Source organism: Harpia harpyja, chromosome 3, assembly GCF_026419915.1.
Source record: "Harpia harpyja isolate bHarHar1 chromosome 3, bHarHar1 primary haplotype, whole genome shotgun sequence".
Taxonomy (NCBI): Eukaryota; Metazoa; Chordata; class Aves; order Accipitriformes; family Accipitridae; genus Harpia; species Harpia harpyja.
Genome location: NC_068942.1, coordinates 46,295,785 through 46,319,438, shown reverse-complemented (window position 1 = coordinate 46,319,438; position 23,654 = coordinate 46,295,785). Strand labels below are relative to the sequence as shown.

The 23,654-nt window shown below is 47.8% G+C and overlaps 1 non-coding gene across 1 annotated transcript; it reads left to right on the top strand.

Moving 5' to 3' along the window:
* Positions 1-1,018: 1,018 nt before the first annotated feature.
* LOC128140260 (U6atac minor spliceosomal RNA) lies at positions 1,019-1,114 on the top strand. Its single transcript, XR_008234674.1, has one exon. It is a non-coding gene; the product is annotated as a U6atac minor spliceosomal RNA (small nuclear RNA).
* The last annotated feature ends 22,540 nt before the right edge of the window (positions 1,115-23,654 follow it).

Here is a 23,654-nt window from a genome sequence, read left to right as displayed (position 1 = left end):
TACTTTTATATTTGTGTGCTGGCCATGTTTCAGGAATCAGTGGCTCTGTTGACCAGTAATGGGGCCTGTAAGACCTTTCCCTGTTTTTACACCTGTCTGTGCACAAGAGCCATCCAAAGCTCTTACTACTGAGGAACTGCTCACTCGCCTTTGCGATGTGACCCCTGCGGGCTCAGTTCAGTGAGCTGTGGATGGGAGCTCCCATAACAAAATATCACTGCCATAACTAAATGCCCATCACTGCAGTTATTACTGGCAGTATTGCCTAAAGACCGAGGATTGAATGGTACCAAAATATAATTAGGCTTCACACCCACACTATACTTGCTGGGTCCAAAAGAGGAACTTTGTCGCTGTAGGACCAGGCTTTGTGATACCGAATTTTCAGCCCCATGGAGCAGAAGGCAGGACCCTGAGGTGGTTCAAACCTCCTAGGAGGCAGGGACAGACACAGCTCTGATCTATGTGCAAAGGGAAATATGTAGTGCACAGTCACATGGCCACTGTCACATCACATAATTCATGTACATGGTATCTTAGCAGGTGCAACTGGCCAAAAGTGTGAAATGCAGTGATGCCTTGCTATTGCCCTTTCCTACCCCTCCTCCCCCCAAAAAGAATTAGACGTGAGTTGGACCAGAAAGAAAGTGCATAACTGTTTAGTTTGCACTCAGGTGGTAAGGGACATCCTGGGCTCCACATGCTGATCTCAGGGATGTTTATGTACTTCATGCAATAGCTGCTTAGTGCAAAATGCAGAAGCAATCCTGAGGCAGGACAAGGAAGCCAAGGTGCTGGCTAGCGAGTGCCCTAGCCAGTAGGCATCATAGCCATAACCACTCTTCTTCTCTCTGACATAGTGAATCCAATTTTCTTTCCCTTCCCTGCTAGAAGACCTACAAGAGGAGAAATGTCCCGCCCCAGTCTCTCCCCTGATCATCATAACATTTTCTAGGGAGGTGGGAAATGTGAATTTCAAGCCCTTTGGAAGGGAATTATGTCCATCTCCCCAGTACCTTAGAAATATGAAATGAGAGCAGGAGAGCACTCCCCTTGGTTAGGATGGAAGAAGCCCTAATGAACTTAACCATGTTTAAGACAGTCACTCACTTTTTGGCATCTAATGTATATCCTGGGAAGACTGTTGCAAGTGCCAAGCTCTTGTGTGAGAACACAGGATCATCATCATTGTCACTGTTGCTTTGAGGGAGAAAAAAAAAACCAGCAGGCATCATCATCCAGCCCAACAGGGAAAAGGAGGGAAGGGCAGAGAGAAGAAATATTTTGTGATTGGATCTCCACTGACCTTCAATGTGGGGTAGAAGTCGCACTTCTCTGACCTACGAACACTGAGGTACTAGTAAGCATGTGTAGATACGGAACTTTAAGAGTGCTTAAATAGGATTTTTTTATGTTAAGGGTTGAAGCACCTATTGAAAGTAGGTATTTGTAGATTTAAGCAGTAGCTGAAGTTATAAAAGATAAAATTTGGGGTATAGGAACCAAAACTCCAGCCAGGCCGCAACCTTAATACAGGCAGGCCTTCTTTGGATTTAGCCATTCAAGCAATTTTTTTCCTAAAATTTTTCATCCTTACTTTAGCTCCACCAGTGGTAGGAAAAGTGGAAGCTCTTGAAGGTAAGTGATTGTGAATATTTTGCCTTATTTATCAAATGGACAAGAAGGCTAACATAAAAAAAATTTTCATAACTATTTTGTTATCACAACATAGAGGGAAGATAAAATTCCACTTCTGCCATCACTCCAACTAACTACCACCCTAAACCTTTGCTGAAACTTGTGCCAAATCTAAGCTTTCAAATGTTTGTAAGTGCAAAGGCATTTGGAAAACCTGCAGAAGTTATATTTCAAGTGGAATCAAAAGACAGAGGCTACTTTCTGCTCTGCTTGAAAGCAAGAAGGCATAGAAATCTGGTGCCAGACTTCTTTCTTACTAGATTTTCTGCCTAGTTTTACAGCCTCCTACTGTTCAGGTGGGGCTCTGTAAGAGCGGAAACTTGGATGGCAAAGTATTTTTCTGAATCCCATTTTTAAATGCTTAAGGAGCATCCACCATCACCATCTCAAGTAAGAAAGATCCCGGGTACAGCTGAAACCAGACAAAGACAAGACATGAAATGGAAAAGCAGTTTGTTGTGAACATTGCAGCTAGAACGGACAGCTTTGTGATTTTAGAAGAGAAACTTAACCATCAGCACATCGTGACATTTTTGGTGTGATGCATGATGATGTGTGGGTGGATTGCAATGCCACATGTTGTTATTTCAATGCATTATCATCATCAGGGTTTATTGAAGCGTTGCTGTGTTTCAGCAGAACATCATTATCTCCTGCAGCAGCTTCAGCTCAGCCAATCCTACTAGGTTCACAGATACTAAGTGTATAAAAAAAAATCTGCTTTGCCTAGATTTGCATCTTAATATTCTAGCAAACCAGATAACTGGAAGCAATTTCATAGAAAATGATTTTCAAATGTAGTTTATGTATACATTCATACTGGAGGCCTGATTCTCACTTCAGTCTTTTCAGAGAAGGGAAACATGCCTTGTTACTTTTGCAAATAATTATGCAGTTTCCATTCCAGACAATAATTGTAATTAAACAATATATTAGAAGAATCAAAACAGACAAATTTCTTCCAAAAAATAGAAAACCCTTCTAAAAAGTATCAATTATGAATTATTCTTCTAATTCCCAGGTACCTTATGGGCACAAAGAATGATCCTGCTGCAAGTTTTTATCAAGGAGAGATGCAAATAATATGATTAGCTTGTTAAAAAAAATGGATCGGATCTTGAAATACTGGGGTAAATATCATCTATGCTTTCCACTATGCTTTAAACTAATGCTAATGGAAGTTGTAGGTTGAAAGCTTTCCCTGCCACATTGAAAATATGGGGCACACAATGCACAGATTTAGCTGAATTTGAAAGAGAATCCAGAATATTTAGTCTGTAGTCATTTAAGCTAGGATCTATTAAGCACAGTTGTGTATTCATTTGGATAGTAGCTTCCCACACAGGCTGTGTCCTAGAACTGTGGCTGAGATTATTTTATCCGCGTGAAGGACCTCTGTGTCCCTATTACCAGGAAACAGTTAATATTCTTTCCCACTGGGGCCCACATGCACCTGCACAACTGTGGTGTGTGGTTTCTTCTTGCAGCTGCATCTGTGACTCTGCTGCTGCCTGTGTAGAGGTTTTAAAGTGTAAATGGAGAGTTGGTGAGGCTACCCTTCAGTGGTAATGCAGCCTCAAGGGCTGCTGCAGAAGCAGTGAAACCACTCTCTTGAGTAAAGAAGCAGTTTCAGCAAAGCGTGTTTCTCAGCTATTAATGTTATATCCCATCTTACTCTGGAAAATTCAACGTGTATTATCAATACCAATTAATGATGTATCCTCACAATGCCATTCCGGAGTTGCTGTCTATTATTATCTTGATTTTTCCAGAGGAAGAAAATGAGGCTGTGAGACCTTAACTAATTTTCCTAAGGTCATGAGTGCAAGCCTGTGGCAGAGCCAGATACACAATGCAGATCTTTCCCAGCTCTGTAGTGTGGCTGCTCAGCTGCTCTGCTGCTCCCTTAGTTTGCTATCTGAATTCCTTGAGCAAAAGGAGGACTATTTTTGTCCCAATTGCTAAAACCCATCGTTCACAATATCTGCTCCTTCTCAGGAATGAGAAGATTATGGGGGTCAGTAGTCAGAACACAGAGTTATCAGCTAGCCCTGGGCTCCGGGAGCAGTGATTAGGATCATCTGTTATTAACCACAGATGCATGCTCTGGAGCAGAAGTGCTCAATTCTCCTCTGCATTCAAGATCTGTCTGGTGTGAGGGTGATATATGGGAGGGAAGAGATTGTGTTCACTGATTCTACAAGGTGATGTGATTTAAAGGAGCTAGCTGGTTGTTTCACTCTATTCCCGTCATGTGATCCCCTTAAGGCTCATATACCACTGAAGGATCGCCAGAGCCAAAGGACTGCTTTGCACTCCTTTTTTGCACCATTCCTTCCCCCAGCATGTTCCCCATGGTGTGGTGGGAGAGCGACAATTGGCACATGAGCCAAATCTGCTGCCTTTGGGTTGATGGAGATTTTTCTCCTCCAGGCAACATTTTTAAGCCAAGGATTTCACTGTCAACCTTGCTTTTAAGAGAGTGTGTGCTGTTATCTTTAGGTTTACAACTTTCTGAAAAGAAAAGGAGATTTATAGGAAGAAAATGAGAGTGCATATGTGCACCTTATCATGCAAGACAGGCAGACAAATGTAGCTACATGAAGAATTACTGCATGCGGTTGTTGGTGCATGGTTGCACAGGGAGTTTTACTTTGTGTTCACGCACAAAGCTGTGTTTCAAGCAAAAAGACTACCGGGGTGAGAGATCATGCAAGTGGAAGGAGATGCTGACTATGTTTTCTGTGTATACCTTTTGCTGTAAAAACTTCTCCCTGTCTGCTGTATTTAGTAGCTAAATACAGTAGCTGTATTTAGGTTAAAAACACAAAATGTCTCAGCATAAATCACTGAGGTTTTTCTTTCTTTTGGAGACTTTATTCTCCCCCCCCCCCCCCCGCCCTGCTTCTTGGCTTTGTTTTTTTTAACCTAAAATAAAAGTCTCCTGAATTTTTTTGTGAGTAGGAAAAACCTATCCCTCTGTTGCACAGCAAATGACCCTCACTGTATCTGGTTTAGAAGAACAAAAGTTTAAGGAAAGATTCCTGGGAAATGTCTTATTACTGCCATAGCCCTACGCCTTGATAAGAACCGCATCGAGCTGATATACCCACACATACATATGTAACAGGTGGCCCCTGTTCCCAAACAACCTGCTCCCAAAGAGAATGAGGCATTTTCTCACAATATTTAGATGCTATAAAGATTTTGAAACTCCTGCTCAGAGTCTTCATGCACACAGTCAAACCCCGGCTCAGCAGCAGCTGCCCCCCCACTCCCCCGCATGCTGTCTGAATGGCCAGGCCACAGTGCAGCAGTTTAACTTGGAGGAAAGAAAACTGGGGGACAAGGCTTTGCGGGCACCTGCTCTTTATTACACCCAGCATTCAAACATTAGACCTTCCTTTAAGGAAATGAAGGATCCACCTCTGAATTTCTCTTCTTGTATCTGGCACCTCTGAGGAGAGCAGCTTTGTCATTAGGAGAACAGATGTCCTGGGCAAGTCACTCGTCTGTGGAAGCTTTTCCACTTGTTATAACTTATGCATAAGGACTCAACGCTCTTGCAACTCGCCTGCAAATAAATACCCTCTGCAGGAGGCAAGAGAATCAGGGTTTTTTCCTCCCCTTTCATTCTATGTCTGGCCCATTTTAGGCAGAGGGCAAGAGCTTGAGCGGGAAAGCAAATGCTGGTGAACCTTTTTCCTCAACTGTGGAGCACCTGGATCCAACATCTGCTACTAGCCAGGCTGAATAGAAATTAAAAAAAGAGAAAGGTTGCACTACTAATGACTCAAATTGTGGTGGGAGACACCCAGCTTGGACAGCTAGCTCAAAGAGAGCTTCACAGCTGTGAGCGGTGAGGGAACAGCTATCCCTTCCTCTGCTCTGGAGCTAAGGCGCTTGAATACTTTTGCGAGACTTGAGGCTAAAGTTGCCTGTTGGCTGGCTTGGCGGCTCCTCAGGCCTTTGCTGGACTCTGAGATTGCTCCTCTGGAGCAAGGAGAAGCAGCTCTCCCACTGCCTGGTAGGGAAGGCCTCAATGCCTGATGGTCGTGCCTCATGCCGGGCCTCTGCTGAGCTCTGCCGGGAGGTCAGGTGCTGCAGCAGAGCAGCCTTCATCCTTTGCATCTGCAGACCGGCGATCACAGGCTGGCTCCCCAGCACCTCAGCGGGTGTCTCTTTTTATCTGTGCCCCATGCATTTCAAATCTGATATTAAATGCAATGGAGCTGTCTGCCTCTGGCCATACTGAAGAAATTCATGCTACTACCAGTAACACCAAATAAGGCAATAAAAGACATTGCTTAGTTTGCACAACCTTTTATTTTCCTCCCTAGAACTATTTTTAGTTAAACAATTTTCTGCCAAAAAAGCTCTGTCTGTGTCCAGAACTGCCCTGGTCATCGCGCTGTTACCAGGGACTCGAGCTTTATGGCCCTCATAACTCCGGAGGGCGAAAGGTCGAGCCGTGGAGCCTTTGTGTCAGCTCCACATTTCTCTTTAAACACATGTGAGAGACAAAGCTCCCCTGAGACCCCCATGGAAACTGCCTCCGGGGGAGGGGAGAGGGTGAGAGAGCACTGGCCTGGCAGATAAAAGCAACATCAAAAGGAGCAGAGAGCAGCTGTCCATCTGGAGAAGCAAACTTTTTTTCTTCTTCTTCTTTAGGAGAAAGAGACTGTCTCAAAGGATAGTCTCAAAAAATTTCGCATGGAACGAGAAAAAAAAAAACAACCAAAAAACAACCAACCCACCGGCAAGGGGGAGGGCAGAAAAGCCCCCGCAGCAAACAGAAGGAGGTACTGCTTGGCAAAAATCCCAGGCTGAATCATTTAAATCACTTTTAGTGCCTCCAAATGCAAGTCGCTGCCTCTGTTTATAGAGTCACAGCGAGAGACCTGAAGAGAATACATTTCCCAAAGCAACATCTGAGCTCGGGAATGAATCAAAACTCACTTCATACGCTGCAAACCCCCTTCCCTCTGACCAAACTTTTGTTCTGTTGCTGGGTTTGGTGTCAGCCTCCATCCCCACAGGAAAAAACCCACAGGTTGATGACCAGATAGCTGAGCGTGTTTACGATAGGGAGGGTTTCACTACACAGGCTTTCCAGTATGCGTAATTGCCAATAATAAACAGTCTGCGTATAGGTAATTGTTGATCGACACACCAGTATAGGTGTAATCCTTCAGTTTTTCAAACTGACAAATTACACATCCTTACCACTGGATTTACAGACACAAAAAGCACTTCTCCCAGGCTGTAACTATTAAAGTAGTTACTCAAACACAACACGTACCCACCCCAAAATCAAAAGAAAACTGCAGTCAGACTCAACAAATTCAGCAGCAAATCCCAGTCTGCATTGTAAACAGGGCCAACAGGGCTCCCTCCCACTCCTGCCCTTTTTCAAGGGTTTCCCATCATTTCTACTTGCACCTGAAGACACTTAAGAAGATGCTGACAATATATTTCACCTTTCAATATTGGTTGAAAATACCTTTTTGAAAACAGGCAGTGAGTGATACAAAAATCAAGAAAGTCTAATTCTTGTTTTTCACCAATCCAACTCTTTCAGTATTGTGAATCTGAAGGTTTGAAATTATTTGAGTACCCAAGATTATGCCAGGCTACAGCTGTTGGAAACTCTTTTAAACTCTGCTTCAGTAAAGTGAAGGTGTTGCAAATGGCCTGTAACATGTTTGCCTATCCTGTGTGATTCCTAACATGAAAATACCTGGCGGCTTCCCACACGTCCAGCAACGTACCGCGTACCGAAGGGAGAAGGGATCAAGGATGGAGACAGTAGCCCTGCACCGTCACAAGGCGGACAGCACCCTGGGGTGCTCCCTGCTTGCAAAGTCCAGTGCTGCATCGCCGCCCAGATGCAGGAACGAGCTCTTCCTTCCTCTCCGCAGTGTGGATACAAGCCATGGCCAGAGGCAGGTACCCAGCCAACTGGACCAGACCAGACCAGCAGTCTGCCCCGCAATAGCAGTCCCTGACACCCTGTGGGGTGCTTCACACGTGTGCCTTAAAACAACTCAGCCTATGCAATAGCACTTATGCAGGGTTCTGCATGCATGGGAAGGGAGAATGAGCACAACCCCATTCGTGATTCACCCCGGGACACTCATTGGCATCTGTTCACACCTGCCACAGCCTCCCGCAGCGGCAGCCTGAGGTGCTCCCAAAAACGTGTGGTGGCACCCAGAGGGCAGGTGAGCGTGCCTGAGTGTGTCCGGCACGCTCCGTGGGGCATATTGCAGGCAGTGCTGCAGACCTCACTGGCCTGGGGGAAGAGAGCAGGAACTGTGGGGAGATCTCCTGGGAAGGGGGCTGAGATGTCATCCTAAGCAGTGCAGGGAGAGGGCAATGCTCCCACTCCACACTGGCAGGGACTATTTCAGCCAACTTTCAACAACAGGCACCTGTGCCACCTTAGTGCGCCTCAGGAAGACGGAGATCTCCACCCGCAGTGCCGTGGCTCCCGTGGCACCCTCCTGCCCCCAGCTCAGGTGTCCCCTATGCCGAGGGCAGAGCCAGCAGCCCCTGTGTTCCTCACAGATCCGACTCCCACCTCACACCTCCCCGCTGCTAGGATAATAAATACCTCACGCCTGAGCGCAGCGCGCGGCCAGGCTGCTCTCCCGCTCCCCGACGGCACGTCCAGGGGCGGCAGATTGGCAGGTTGCTGGAGGAGGCGAACCTCGCGGGCTGGCGGGCGGCCAGGCCGCCGTGGCCTCCTGCCACAGCCCCTGCATCTCGCAGGGCCAGCCTGCCAGACACGTCCCCCCGTCGCGTGACAGGCCACTGCGTTGTCTCACACGCTAGAAAAGATTTGAGAGGTCTGCCTCATCACTGAGAGGCCCGTGCAGGGTCCCCTTTGCTGTCCTCACCCAGCCCGGGGTTTAGAGGGGCTGGCGGGTGAGCTTCCTCCTGGTTTTGGTCCAGAATTGATGCCCAGAGTACTGCAGATGACTTCAGCTCTTCACCTCCCCTTCTTTCCGATGGGGATACTCTGTGTTTACTCTTGTTTGTGTTCTGCAATCCGCTGCCAACATTACCAGGGCAGGGACATTCCCTTCATGTTCCTCGTCGGTGCAGAAAGGCATGCAGCCCAGGACTCACACCAACCCACCCGCGGGGACATTGGTACGGGTGAGCTCCTGTCAAATCTGGACGCAGAAAACCAGTGGTTCTTCACACCTGAGGTGTGTCCGTAGTCACTGGCTGCTCCAAAAGTCTTTTACCCAAAAGCTGGGTTGTGTGTGAGTCCCTACATGTCAAACTGCTACTTCCAGCCCCACTGTTCTGGCATGTCTCCAGTCCCAGCTTCCACAGTGGGAATAAGCACAGAGCCTCTCCTTCCAAGTGGCTCTGGTGCCCAGTCCTGCCTGCAGCCCCACAAACCCGAAAGTTGGCTCTGCAGGCCTTGGTGAAGAAGAGAGTGCTGTTTTTTCCTCAAGAGTGGGCTATCTGCCATGAACCACAGATTCAAATTGTGGTGAGGACTAGGGCTGCCCATACATCTACATTTTCAGATATGACCTCTTTTTCTACACATAAATATCTCCAGTTGGATCTTTGGGGATTTTTGTTTGTTTGTTTGTTTAAGCTTTATACATTTCTCATGGTTTTCTGAATATCTGCTTGGCCCATCAGGTCAAAAGCCCCTTGCTACACTGCAGCATGTCTCACAGTCTCAGACAGGTGCCCAGGAGTCACCCCGGGGGTATCTGGGACAGGCAGCACCCCAACTCATGCTGTTGTGTGCATGCACTGTGCTAAACCAGCCACATGAAGTAAGTCCGATGCACAGACCTACTGCATGTGTACTGCCCAATATATCTAAATATCAATCTAAAATGCAAAGAATAACTGTACAGGGCACATGCAGCACATCTGATGACACTGCCCGGAATTACCAGACTTCCACCATGCACTTACTGTGCATCTGTCTGCAAAAATCATGAACAGAAATATGGGAGCCCTAGAGGAGAATTTGCTGCAAATGTGTTACTCAAGCCTACTCTTGGTCTATTCCTAGTGTCTTCCCATCATTAGTAACAGGTCACATTAACAGGTTGGTATTTGCGTGATCTCTTTGATTCCTCACGATTATCTCCCAGCTGTGTCTAGAGCAGAAGTTTCTGACATTGCTCACTGCTGTTGTGGCCACTTCGGCTCATGTGGTGCACACCGTACTAAGGCTACTCATCTAATCTCCCCATGACCCCATGGTGCAGGACTTACACGCCACAGCTCCAGTCTCTTAGATGGAATTATTCCAGACATAGCTGAATATAATTTTCATCAGAATCTGGCCTTTATTTTAACTGCATTTAGCCCTTGACTATGTTTCAAGTATATTTTATCTTCCACAGATCTTTAAAATGCTCTTGTATTTGCGCGCTGTTATAATGAGCGCAGCCCAGGAGCTGCTCTGATCAGCCAGGCAGAATGTGTGGATGCAAGACAAGGTGTTTCTGATGGCTGGACTCAAGCTGAGACATGTGCCTCTACTGGATAGCCATCTGAGTCTGAATCTCGCCCTTTTTAGCAACCTTCTTTTGAGCATGTAAAAAATTGCTTGCAAAAACAACATCTGAAAAAAATCCTTCCAATTTTAAGGGTAACCATCCAGAATGTTAATTTATTAAAGAAAGTCCCACCAGACCATGCACATGCACAGGCTCTGAAGAAAAGGCCCAGAGGAGCATAGTGGACTGAGAGGAAAGCCTGAGAGTTTGTCAGAGGTCTTGCAAGAGTTGCTTTCTTGCTCTTTCCTCATCGAGCACCCCCTGTACTCTGTGGGATTTGGAAGACCCTGAGGAAGATTTTGTGGCCTGCCTCTGTGTCGTGAAAGTGCTAGTGTCAATGCGGCACCCTCGTTAAGCACGTGAGGCTTTCTGCAGGGCCTTGAGAAGCCCCATTCCTGATGCTTTGTTTTGCTTCACTAAAGCTCTGCCTGTACTGAAGGGGTTACTGTCTCGTACAATATAACAGTGGGGCTGACTTGGCTGGAACAGACATTAACTTCCACAGTAAATCTGGCAGGAGCTGGTAATTACAGAAAAAGCAGCCAGGGGTCATGGCCAGCCAATGCTCTGGAGTAACAGAGCAGAAAATCAAAACAGAGGGGGAAGGGAAATCATATTCATCATAGTCTTAGGGCTGAGGTCGGTCTCCTCCAAACTATCAGGAGCCTGTCGTCAATTGTTATGTTTAGAAGGAGCCTCTGGAAGATGAGGTAATAATAATGTTAAACATTAACTTGTTAGTGCTCCCGCTGCACTGGAAATTCACCTCCACCCCAGCACAGCTGGGAAGGGGGAACGCAAGCTCCCTGGAAACAGCCGGGGAATATGGTTTGCTAATTGCACTCCTGCATTTGTCCCGTTTCTGGCAGGTTTCTAGCGCTAACATGAGACCCAAAGGTTCCTGCTTTGTGGGTCCTGCGCTGTCCCCCTCCCCGAGTCCTGCATTGCTTCAAAGTCCTCCAGCATGCATGCTTCTCCCCCTGCTGCCACTCTGGAGTGCAGGCAGCAGGGTGAGGGAGGTCTGCATGCCTGCAGCTCTGCCTCCGACCTGGCAGGGAGAGCACGCATGCAGCTCCTTGACAGGGTGGCATAGACTCACGTATGGAGCAGGAGCAAGCATCAAATGCATGCATGGTATCCTGATAAAGCCTGGGAGAAAAGACGACTGGCAGCGTTACTGCTCTCCTATAGCTCCTCACAGCTCTGCACTCCAACATCTCTCCTTATAGCCTGAGTTAGATTAGTGGCTGTCCTGTAGCTGCACCTGTAAGCAGGCTAACACTACCTGAGAGCCCATCCATGAAGGGGTGAGGTCATGGCAGGATGGGAAGGGCTGTAAAATGCAGGGCAACTAACAGGTGAAATAGTTACTTTGCCACTGGAGAAGCCAGCAGCACTTCAGTGCTCATTTGGGCTTCAGCTTGGGCTCTCACATGCACACAAACCATCACACTGTCCTGCTGGGAAACCCCATCCCTTGACACGGTTGCCTGGATTGAACAACATCCCATTGCAGAAACAAAGAGAGGAAAATGGGGCTTTACCCCTGGCCATGATGCAGCTTGGTACATACCTTCCCATGGCTGCCTGGTCTCACCCAGCCGTTCTGTAAACAGGGGTATAAAACCTGCCTTAAAGATGTGCTGAGGCTTAAATAACCCACAGTTACAGAGCACTGTTGACATCTCCAGCAGATGAGAGCCACTAAAATGGAAAATTCAACTATCAGTGGTAATATAAAAGAACTTGGGGTCTAATGCACAGAAAACATGGATTAACTGATGCAGGTTGAGCTGGCCTCTGGAAAAAGTCATTGGCACGGGTTGTCCTGCATGCTCTGTACACGGTGGGCTCGCTTGCCTGGCAGCCCTGTTCTGCTTCGAGGGACAAGCCCCTTGCCAGCTGCTGCAGAGGGGGGCCAGAACAAGAGCCCCTTTTCTGCCAGGCTGGCGTCCTGGCTCAGGCTGAATGATCCTGGATAACGCTGGAGGAATGGTTTGTTTACTCATTAAATGACTAACGAGGTGGCCCCTATCTGCCTCTCTGCATGTCGGGCGGTGCTCACTGGAGCAGAGATGCACCAGGCGAGCGGCCGCCGCTGTCAGAGACGGTGGGCTACCAACCGGCTCAGAGAAGAGCGGGCAGGAGCCGTGCGTGACGGCCCGTAGGCCAGCCACTGCTCAGAGCAGAAATTCGTCTGCCAGCACCAACCCACGGGTTCTATCCCGATACAGTTTACTCTCAAAGTAGCGCTGGTGTTGCAGTAATCCCATAGGCAGCATGCAGGGTGGTGAAGCAGACACCTGTAAGCAGATAAAACACAGCAAAGTGTAAATTATGGCTTTTTTCACATGCACACTGTCTTCTACCCACCCTAATGCATCTCATCTTTGCATTTATAAAAACCCATAAAAAATGGGGAAAAGAAGGGATACCAGGCTCAGACTGGTTTTTATCTGCTGCTGGCCACTCACTGCTGTACTGCACACACCACCTTGCAGGTCACCCCATCTCAGCTTTCGCATTCACTTCAGCCATCTGACATGCAAACAAGTTATCAGTTTAATTCGTGACTGCATATGGAGGGAGCCTTGGTAGCTGCCTGTCACTAGATGGTGTGTAACAAGAGCATGTCTTCGCTTAGAGCAGATGTGATTCAGGTGGCGGGACACAGCTTACGGTGAGGAGCATGAGTGGGAGGTAGCCCTTGCACTGGTGGGTTGGGGTTGCAGCTGGGTAATCACCAAGCGGTGGCCCCAGGCCATGATGTACTTGTATTTCCAGGCTGCTCGGCGGGCTGCGGTGCACACCTGGGGCTGGGGCTCTGACTCCTTTTCCTTATGTTTCTGGTCAAATAAGAACTGGGAACTACAAATATCTTTTTTCAGGAGATTTCTAGGCCAATATTTGCAAGCCCAAGGTGTTAACGTAAGCTTCAGGTGTTCACACAAACTCTGCAGCACTTCTCTGAATTGCAGCCTGCTTCTGTTCAGGTGCATGCCACGCCATTCACGGACAACGTGAGGCCACGCAGCTGCAACCTGGGACCCACCAGTGCTCTGCCACCTGGGTTTTGAGGAGACCAGCCGGCAGCAGCGCAGATGGACACGCTTTGAGCAGTGTGAGGAAAGCCAGCGCTGCGACTGCCCTGCAGCCCTCCAATGTCTAGGCACAGTTCCTCCCATGTAGCGTTAGCAGGCATTGTTTGCTAGAATTAAGTATCTCCAGGGTAAAAGGTCCAGGTTTGGAACTCTCTGAGGAGGGCCAAACCAAGTGCCACTTGAACTTTTTTAAACCATAAAACATAAGGACACGCAAAAATAATAGTCCAGGAATCTTCAGAAGATGTGGGAACAATTCTTACTTTAAATAGAAGTGCAATTTTCCCTAACCTCAGTATCATGATTCAGCATTTCTAAAGTAAATAATTTACAATAACAAAAGCAAGAAACTAAGAGGTTTGTGTGGGATCAAGGTAAAAATGAATTTTGCAATGTGAGAGAGATGAAAGGTAGATTATCATGAAAACAGGACATCTTGATCCTACCGCTAAGGAAAAGCTGAATCCTCCACCACAAAACCTAGTCTGAGTCATTGTTTAATGAACCAAGCATTGCTCGCAAAAACTCAGCTCTGAGCTCTTTTTTTCAGATAATAAAAACAGTGCTGATATTTTTATATTGAGTTAATGGTCTTGAAGAAGAGCCACAAAATTGTACTTTGCTGTACAAACTCCTACTGAAGAGAAGTAAATCTGGAGGGTAACAAAAAGATTCTGGATGCACTGTATACTTAACCCCCCCGAACCTCCTCTTTCCCTCCCACATGAGCACCTAAACCCACTTGTGTGCTTGTTGGAAATTACGAGGTCTGTTCTCAGGGTTGCGGGGTTTTACAGCATGATTCAAAGAAAAGTAGAAACCGTCCTGCGTTCTCCTCCTGTTTGCCAGCTCTACTGACCCTGAGGAGGAGGATACCAACATAGCTTAAATCTCAGCAGACCTTTACAGAGCTGGCTCGGTGTTTCTATCCACATTTTACAGCTGGAGAAACACGTTCAAAGGCAGGACCTTGAGAGTACCAGTGTGCTTTTACGAAACTGATTCAGCTGCCTCAGAGTTAGCAAGATGAGCCCTGGCATAGGCAGGTCTCCTTTCCTGGCAGCAGAGTCCCGAAGACAGCCGAAAGCCCCCCCGCCTACAACTATCTCCCAGCAGTGCTAACGCTGCTGCTCCAGTATTAGCAAGAAGGGATTTCTATGAAAATTTTGTCCAGGTGGGGTAAAGCTTACGCGATTTGCCCAGGACCAGCGTACAGGTTAGTGTCAGAACCAGGAAAGGTAGCTAAATCTCTCGCTCCCTGCAGTTAAGGATGTGTGTAGACAATTGGGCTGGGAGCTTGTCATCACCTCTTATGAGGACAGTGAAAGAGGGAGGCCTCTTGGAGAGCATTAGTGCTTTTATTGCAGAGAGATATTACAAAAGATTGCACAGTGGAACATGTTCCAGAATCAGGAGGGAACTCAACCCTAAATCTTTTGATTCCTTTTGCAGCTGGAAACATGTCACAGCAGGATCCACTGCAGGTCCTAGTGCTGGAAAACAATGGAGATAAATGGTACAAGAAGGTTTTTCTCGCATAAAAACAGCGCTATTTATTTTCTAACATGAAATTGTTTTCACACCAGGCCTCTCCCTGACCCTAGGAGAAGGACCTCGACAGGCTGAGGGATGAGTGGATGTGGCACGTGATGTGAAGGTGGAATTCAGCAGTCAATTGAAGAGATGTTGATCTGAATTATACTTCACTTTACTGCTGTGTGACCCTTTTTCTTACCCTTTGACGGGGCTTTCTGAATGCTTCCGACACAGATTTCCATACTTGGACTGCAATATTTCAGATACCTGCAACTGTAAAACTCGGTGAGGAACAGCCTGAGAGCTTGACTCCCTCACCTTGAACCTCCTTGGATGTGGTCAGGGCGTAGCCAGTCACTGATGTGTGAAAGCCAGCATTTGCTTGCTCACTCATTTGCTTTCAACCTCCACCCCCCATAGCCATTGAAATGTTGCTTTTGGCAAGAACTGGGGCACAGGGGAGGGACAATTACCACGAGCACTCATTGTTTGCAGAATGTTTTTCTTAATGCCTTAGAAAAAAAAGAAAAGGGTCAGGTTGAAAGGTCAGCCGACCTCTTTGTTTTCTTTGGAATGAGAGATTCAAACCCTTCAGAAAATGTTTTATTAGCTCTTCTGAATTTCACTTTCCGCAGAGGTTTTCTCTCCAGGCAATGTTTAGAGGCACCAGCAAGTAGTGCCCAAGGTGATTTAAGGAGAACAAAATCCACACCTTGGCTAATGGAAAGCAATTCTTTGCTTCAAATTTTGTTCTGAAAGAAAAAAACCACTTGCTTGCTGAGGAAGAAGGAGCTTGGGGAGTGAGCAAAGGGCTGTGGAATCCGTTTTACCTTAGCCCTGGTCAGCATTAACTGGAAGACTCCTCCGTTTGACCCAATCATCAGCCACCCACACCAGGAGCGCTTGCAGTCTCATGCACAGATAACGAATGTTAATTGGACAAGTGGCATTTCAGCATTTTGGCCTCTGCAGAGCAGGGCTGGCTGGCAAGGGAGGGCACAGCCGTGTCCTGGGAAGGCGGCGTGGCAGCAGGCGGGCACTGAGCAGAGCGGGGCTCGGACTATGCCTGCGTGACCCCCTTTCTCCCTGTGGAAAAACACAGAAAATGAGATTCCTCTCCTTTGTGAAGGGCTTTCAGACCTGATGACAAAAGGCAGTATTCAGAGCTGGAAACTATTATTGTTTTTCTCTGGGGGCATTCAGTCCAGGACAGGTTGGGGATTCAGCAGTAAATGAGGATAAGAAATGCCAGTTACTATAGCATATATGTGAAATAAAAGACTTTATTCCCTTCGTGTTGGTAACTTTACTGACCACCGTATATTTGGTAAAGTGTGTTTTTGAAGCAATCCAGGTAGTTCCATTCATGGTAACAACACTAAAAAAGACTGATTTCTTCCTCTCTTTCATTTCCAGGGTTGCAGTCATTGAGATGTAAAAGACACGGGCTCCAAACAGAGATGTTCCTGCAGTTAGGGCCATCAAAATGGTGTGGGGGCCCTGAGGGACAGAGTTCAGACCACAGTCTTCTCACCATGGATGAATGAGAAGAGAGTGGTTTAGCATACAGCCTCCCTTCTTCAGCAGACACTGAAAAAGCTTGAGTTTTTCATTCATACTTCTCAAAATGCTTCACAGCAGGAGCAGGTATCACTTCCCCCTCCACCTATACTCTAGCACACAAGTGCCAAGCCCACCTGACGTTGCTAACAGGTTTATAGCTTATTGTGGGGATGTAAGTTGCAAACACAGGCATGTCTGTGCATGGCAATGAGCAGACCCATGTCAGAGATCCAAGAAGTAGGTCTAAATAAACCAGTACAACACTGGGTGAAGAAAGTAGCTCAAGGTCTTGGAAGCAGGACAGCTGTGTCAGCAGGGTATCCACGCTGGAGGTAGCCCAACTGATAAACCTGCCACCTGAAGCTGCTACAGCGCTCATCCAGCGTGGCTGCTGGGCTTCCAAGCTCCAAGGTGATGGTTCTTCTGGTTTGGGAGAGAGCTCAGGGCCTGCTGCACCACAGTCCACGAAGCAACGCAGACACCATTTCTTTGGATGTGGGAACTGGGGGGATAACGTTTACCATCCATCCGCAGTCCCTTCCTATTTATACCTCCTTCCTTAATGCGCCCGAGTGACAACTTCTATCCAGCTCAGGAAGAGGCTGGCTCAGGAGTGGCTCCCCACAGGTGTCGGCCAACCCCCAGTGCAAGCCATTAGGAGGGCTTTCCTTCCCCAGCAGCCCTCCTGCCTCTGGATTCAACCCCCAGCTCAGAAGACAAGCCCAGAGAAAGCTTTTCTTTACAGAAGCAAATCTTGCTTCTCGCCCAAAACACCTGGCTGTCCCCTTTGCAGTACCACCAAGCCCTGTTTCACCCAAGGACACCAGATTCTCTGGGTGGTGGAGAGGACAGGGATGGCGCAGGCTCATCCTCTGTGGTTTCACCAGACAGGCATGTTAGTCGACTACCTCGGTTTGGGATGGCGATTTGATCCTGCAGAATAAATCTGTGGATTACAAACCGGAGCAGCGTGAGTTTCGGAGATAGGCACCCTACATGAATGCGAGCTACAAAAACAGAGTCTTGACCCTCTCCTCAGGCAGGGTAACCAACGCCCTGGCAGCTCCGCGAGCGCTCTGACTCTGTTACCTAATCTCCAGCTGTGGGCTCCGCGCTGTGCCAAGTCTCCTTTGGCTCTGTCTAGTAATAATCGTTTCTGGAGTCCCGCCAGGGCCTCCTGCCAGTTCCAGTCACACTCTGCTAATGCGAGAGGCAGAGTTTATTAATTCATCGCCAAGGCCCATTGTCTGGGACACTGCCTGGCTGTTTATTTACTCCAATATGGTCTGTATTTACTCAGACAGAGCAAGCGAGGGGACTTTGTTTAACTTTGCAAGACCTTCTGCTGGAGGAGACATGTGACCTTATGCAGAACTTCAGATAAATGTTCAGAGCTCGGGAAGGACCTCTTTTTTTTTCAAGTGTGGCCTCAAATAACACCGGTAGCCAGTATTGACAAACTGTAGCAAAGTGTAATAAAGGAAAGGAAAACATAATAGAGTTCTCATTTGAAATACATTTGCGAGTGTTTTGAAGATAAAGGGAGAAAAACAAGTGCCTACCCTAGGACTGAGGCCACGAGATAGGGATTTGCAGCAAAGGGAAAGGGCTTTGCTTCAAGAAAGGGACAAGTCAAGACATGTTAACCTGAAGCCACCCTCCCCTTTCCACTGACCTCCAGCAGCCTGCGGCTGTGATTGGAGGTGGGAAGAGGCTTCTGTAGAGGGCATGTAACGTCACCTGACGGCAGCATGCTGGCTATGATACGAAAGGGCACACAAGGAGACCAGTTGTAAAGCCCAGTAAAACTTTGTCCATCAGGAGAGTATTTTTGGCCAGGCAATGCTGCTGTACTACCATAACCCTCAGTGTGAATTTCTGTTGGAGTAAAGGTGTCTTCTGCTAATGCAATTGAAGATGAAGATTAAATATGTTTTCTTCAGCAATAAAACCCCTTTAAGGAACTCCAGCCTTCTTGTCCTTGCTCTCACCTTTGCACTGTTCTCAGCTGCACCCTGCTTTGTTGTGAAATTGTGCTGTAGACTGAATCTTTGCAAGGATCTCAGTTTAGGAAAGAAGAAAAAAAAACCCAAACAAACCTTTTCCCCATAACATGGTTATTTGCGGTCCTGGCTAAAGCACCTTCATGTACATGTATACTGGGTAAGCTCAGTCCAGAGAAAGGCTACTGTATTATTTTAAATCTACTGGTGTGTTTAATGTGGTAGAAATTGTGCATGCATGTACATGTGTATACAAACATACGCTACTTACATGCATGTGTGTATTTATAGAGACAATCCCCCTGGGAGCGGGGATAGGGAAAAATACGGCAATCTGAACAGCGCATGCTCTTGTCTGGCTTGTTTTAAGTCAGATCCTCAATGCTATTGTAACATGGTTTTGTATTTAATTTCCTGTGTTTGTAACTCAAGCCAACTTCCAGTGTTGCTTGTGTGAGTGTTTGTTTGGGTTTCTCTGAGGGCCTTTCTTTTGTTGGAAAGTGTGAGGATTTTAACATAGCTGTTAACACCACACTAAAAAGCCTGATCTTGTTTTCATTGGGGCAACTGCTAAAACACCCTTCTGTTCACAGCGGGAGTGGCGCTGGTTCCCCCGTCCAGCGTCAGCATCTCCGCACACTGGCCCTACCTCTGTCTGGGGACACCGTGCAGCCAACCTCCGGGGGAGGTTTTGCTCCCATTTTGCACCAATATGAGAGACCCGTATGTCTTCAGGGCAGCAGCAAGCCCAGGCTGCGACCTACGGAGCAGGTGGATTTAGTTCCTGCAGCTCCAGAAGTTTTCTTACCATTGCTGGACATACCCCCGCCTCTGCGGGGGCGTGAGCGGGACACATTGCACTGGCCACCCCGTGCCACCGCTTCATGCGTTCATGCAAACCAACTAAACGTGCCCAGTTGTCAAGCCAGCGCATCAAAGCCCACGGTCTGCGTGCTTTTCTCTTTGGCCTGGCCAGCGAGGTATCTCTGAGCAGGACAAGGGTACCGCCTCCTCCCCGCTGCCTCAAGCCACCCCCCAGCCTGCACGCACTCTTTACGCAGGGACCATCGACCTCACAGCATTGATGGCACCAGCCATGGGACACCGCGTTTGCCGGGGTGGGGGGTGCGTGGGGGTGGTATCTGTGGCTCCCAGCTGACCACCGCGATGGCTTCGCTTTGGGTGATGCGCTGGCTTGGTCCCATCGCCCTGCCGTACCACAAGCAGCTGAGCCGGGCTGCAGCACGGCCGCCCCGTCAGCCTGCTGCCAGCGGGGCTGTTTATACACTGCGCTCCCTCCCGAGGTCTGCTGCTCCTGCCCGTCCTCCTCCACAAGCCAAAGCTGCCTCTCCAAATGTGCACAGTGGCTGATACCACTTGTTTGTTTACTGGAGAAGTTTTGCAATGGAGTGTGAAGAGAGGGATATAACTGTCAGGGTATCACACGTGGGGTAGTGCCAAAACAGTGGGGGGGGAGTGATGGGGGGGGGTTGTGTGTCTGTGCAGAACAGCACACGCTGCCTCCCACTGGTATTCCTTTTCAATGGGAGCCAGCAGCCTCTATGGTGGGAGGGGGAAGGTGCAGGAGAAGTTTGGGACCCTCTGGTCTCCTGACCTGCATTGTGTGGAGCACGTTATACTTCTTATCCTTTAAGCTGCATTCTCCCAAAACACCTAGAAGTGAGAGGATCAGTTCTTGGGAGGTGGACACCTGGGCTGGGCAGAGCCCAGCATTTCCCTGCCATACCCCACCATCACCGTTGCTCCTCCCCAGGGCTCATACTAACACCTGCTGGCTCCATCAGAAGAAGAGTGGGCCGGTGCTATCAGTGAACGGTCCCCATATATATTTTCCATACCAGCCCATTTCAGTCCAGATTAGTGAATTTTCCATGCTTTCAGGGCCTGGGGCTGGTAGTCCCCAGTGGTTTATTTGGAGTAGCATGCGAATCCTAGAGGATGTGTAATCTTATGTTGACCATTGGGCCTCATTTGTGTATTTTATTAGTTAATTTTTAAACACTGACCTAGAGCTCTGGATCCATTTTAAAATAATCCAAATTATAAATAAACAGACTGCCTAGCATGGGCTTGGAACAATAAATCAGGAGAAAAACAATTAAACACAACAGAAAAAAAATGGTCTTGAGAGAAAACAGACACTGAAAGAAGAAAAGGCACACCAACATATATCCTAGAGGGAGAAGCAGAAATAGTACAAGACAGAAAGAAAGGTAAAGAAATTTCACTTTTTTTTTTTTTTTTTTTAAAAGAAGGATTGCATTCAGGCAATAAATAACACAGCATTAGCACAAACATCTCTGTTAGGCTTAATTACAACAGATTCATCTTAATGAAAAATCAGTCCTCTAAGCAGCTCCTAATATTCACCTTCACTGCTTGTACCTGCTAACTGAGCCCGAGCGTAACAAGAAGAGCCTGTACACGTATCACATTAAAGATTACACGCAGCTGAGCTTAACCCTCCCAACCGGGGTGGTGAAGGCAGCCCTGCGGTGGGGGTGGAAGGCGACCTGGGGCGCAAAGGGAGCCGGCTGGCCATGGAGGGGAGCAGGGGGGCCCGCCACCCTCCCGTGCAAGTAGCCCAGGCTGTTTGCTGCAGATAGGAGAGGGAAAAAGCAAGGGTGGCTTTTCACATGGCCAGCTGATCTTTATTACCTGCGAGTTTGGTTACACAGGCAACAGTATTTTGTTCTCACTTCAGGAAACATGTTTAGCAGTGCAGTGGGCAATAGCCATTTGTTGCCGCAGTGGCCTGTTCACTCATTGACCTGAAATGTCATACCTACACGTAGTCTGTTTATTCTGGTATTGTCTCTCTGGCAGCAGCCAAAATTTCTTTTTCCAGAAGATGCAAGAAATCTTCTGCAGTAATCTGTCGTGGGGAAAACTGCTTCTGTGCTGCCAATAGCAAGAGTTTGATTTATGTTCTTCATATCACATCTCTTCTTTAATTTAATGTTGAAAGTCAATGTTCTTGCACAGAACCATCTAGCTTTGTTTACTCACTCTTGGACACAGTGATGTGGCAGTGAGTCCCACTGATTAATTACATATTGCATCCGAAAAATAAAGGCAGTGCTTAGATGGCCCAGCATACCACTGGACCAGCAGCAGAGTGGTGAAAACGGACTGCCACGACAGCACCGAAGCAAATGAACTCACCACCATCCCTCCTGAGACACATGCACTCACTGCAGATCTGCAGACACAATGCCAAACTCCAGGCATTTTACTAGACCAGTTGGGTCAGAAAGCACAGGGCATCCCTCATGGCCCCACCAGGACTGGCATTTTCAAAGCGTCCATCAAGTTCCTTGTAAAAGAGCACACAGGACTTGCTTCTCCTCTTGAGCAAGGCGTGCTTGGCGTACACTGCCGCTGCAGTAAGACCAGAAGGGGGCCTGGTGGCTGTATTGGTTCATAATGCACTAAATTTATGAATCCTGTGATTTAAGTGGGCTACAGCACTGTGTCTTCCTTCAGTTTTCCATCTCTTCCCCTCTCGCATGCAGAAAGGCTGACACATACAGCTGCGCTAAGCTCCAAGGATGAGTCCAACCCTTGAGAGACCCACGCCAGCTCCAGCACACCCTGCCCCAAAGTTCCAGGCTTGCATCAGGGAATGGTTTAAGCCTTCACAGGGCACACACAGGGTACAGCACATAACATGCAGACTTTCCCCAGGACCCTAAAACAAGTAATCCTTCCCCTTGATAGCACAATATGTAGACCTTGGTAGGAGTAGTGAACATCACCGGCATTTCCCCACCTTGGCTCCTCTGCACTGCAGAACAAGGGCCGAGCTGGGCTCAGGAAGAAGGAGGGGGTCCAGGATCCTTTCCCAGCCATTCATAGCTTGTCCTATGAATCACAAAGCCTTTCTGTACACTGGTCCCACAGCTACGCATGCTCTGAAGCATGTTCCTCTCTTCTTGACTCGTTTCCCTAACCTTCCTGTGTGGGTCAGTGGGTTTACCTGGCCCAGGCTCATCTCTGTGCCTTGCACCAGCAGCACCCCTGAGCTTTCCCTCTGCAGTCAGGGGTTTCCCCGGCTTCCTGCGAAGGAGCAACTTGCTTCTCCCAGCTTTGGCTAAGCAACCTGACATCCCAGGGTGTTTCCAGCTGTAAGAATGGCCATTTCAGGGGAACACAGACTATTGTGCGTTAGATCACACCTGACAGGGACGTGAAGCAGTCAAGGCCAGCAAACAGAGGGGTTTGCCCATATCCCGGGCACTCCATGAGACAACACTTCCCCCCCGCCCCGCTGCAAGCAGGGGAATTCCCAGTGGGACAAAGATGGGTGCTTGCTGGTCCCCAGCCTCTTTGCACAGGATGGAGATGGTGTTTCAGGCTGGGGAAGCAGCACCCCAGTAGTGGGTGAGGGATAGCGAGGAGCTAGATGACTTGCTCTGGATGATAGGTACAAAAGTGAAGTGCCAAAGCTTCAATTTAAGTATTCCACCTGAACTCCTTAAATTAGATGGGATGAATTGTGAGTTAAAATACCATTTGTAAAACACGTTGGGATCCCTCCTGCATTTCAGTGAGCTGCATGGTATAGCCGGCTTTCCCAAATGTTTAACCAACAGGACTGGTAGGTGCAAACATCCAAAGATTTGCTCATGTGATATCTGCAGTTGTGAGGTTACCAAAGCATCTGGCAGGCTGAAAGGCAAAAGAAAGGGACAAACTGTGTGTACAGTGCATTTGTGGTTACTTCCTTCTGGGAAGCAGTGACCTGCCTGTCCCAGCACAGTGGAGCATCTTGGAGCATAATATCCCAAAGCACGAATAGCAGCTATCTGCATCAAGGACTGTTCTCCATCATATCCACAGGCATATTTATGTCTGACTACATATCCCTGACCCCCACCATACAATGCATTTAGCACATTAAATAATTACAAAGGGAGGCTTGAAGCAAATGTTCTCGGACACCAGAGGTATGCCTACACTGCAACCTAAAGGCATGACAAAGACTTTGTAGCCGTGCAAGACCTAGCTTTAATTACCTAGCTCAGGTACTGATAATGTAACACAGATTAGCTGCTCAAATATTTAGCTTTCTCGGGCCAGTTTTCCGTCCTAGGCTGAGTCTCACATCGCTACGGGTAGACTGCTAGTTCTGCCTAAACAAGCTGTATTCTGTCATCTTCCTGAAACAGAAAGGCTGCTCAGTC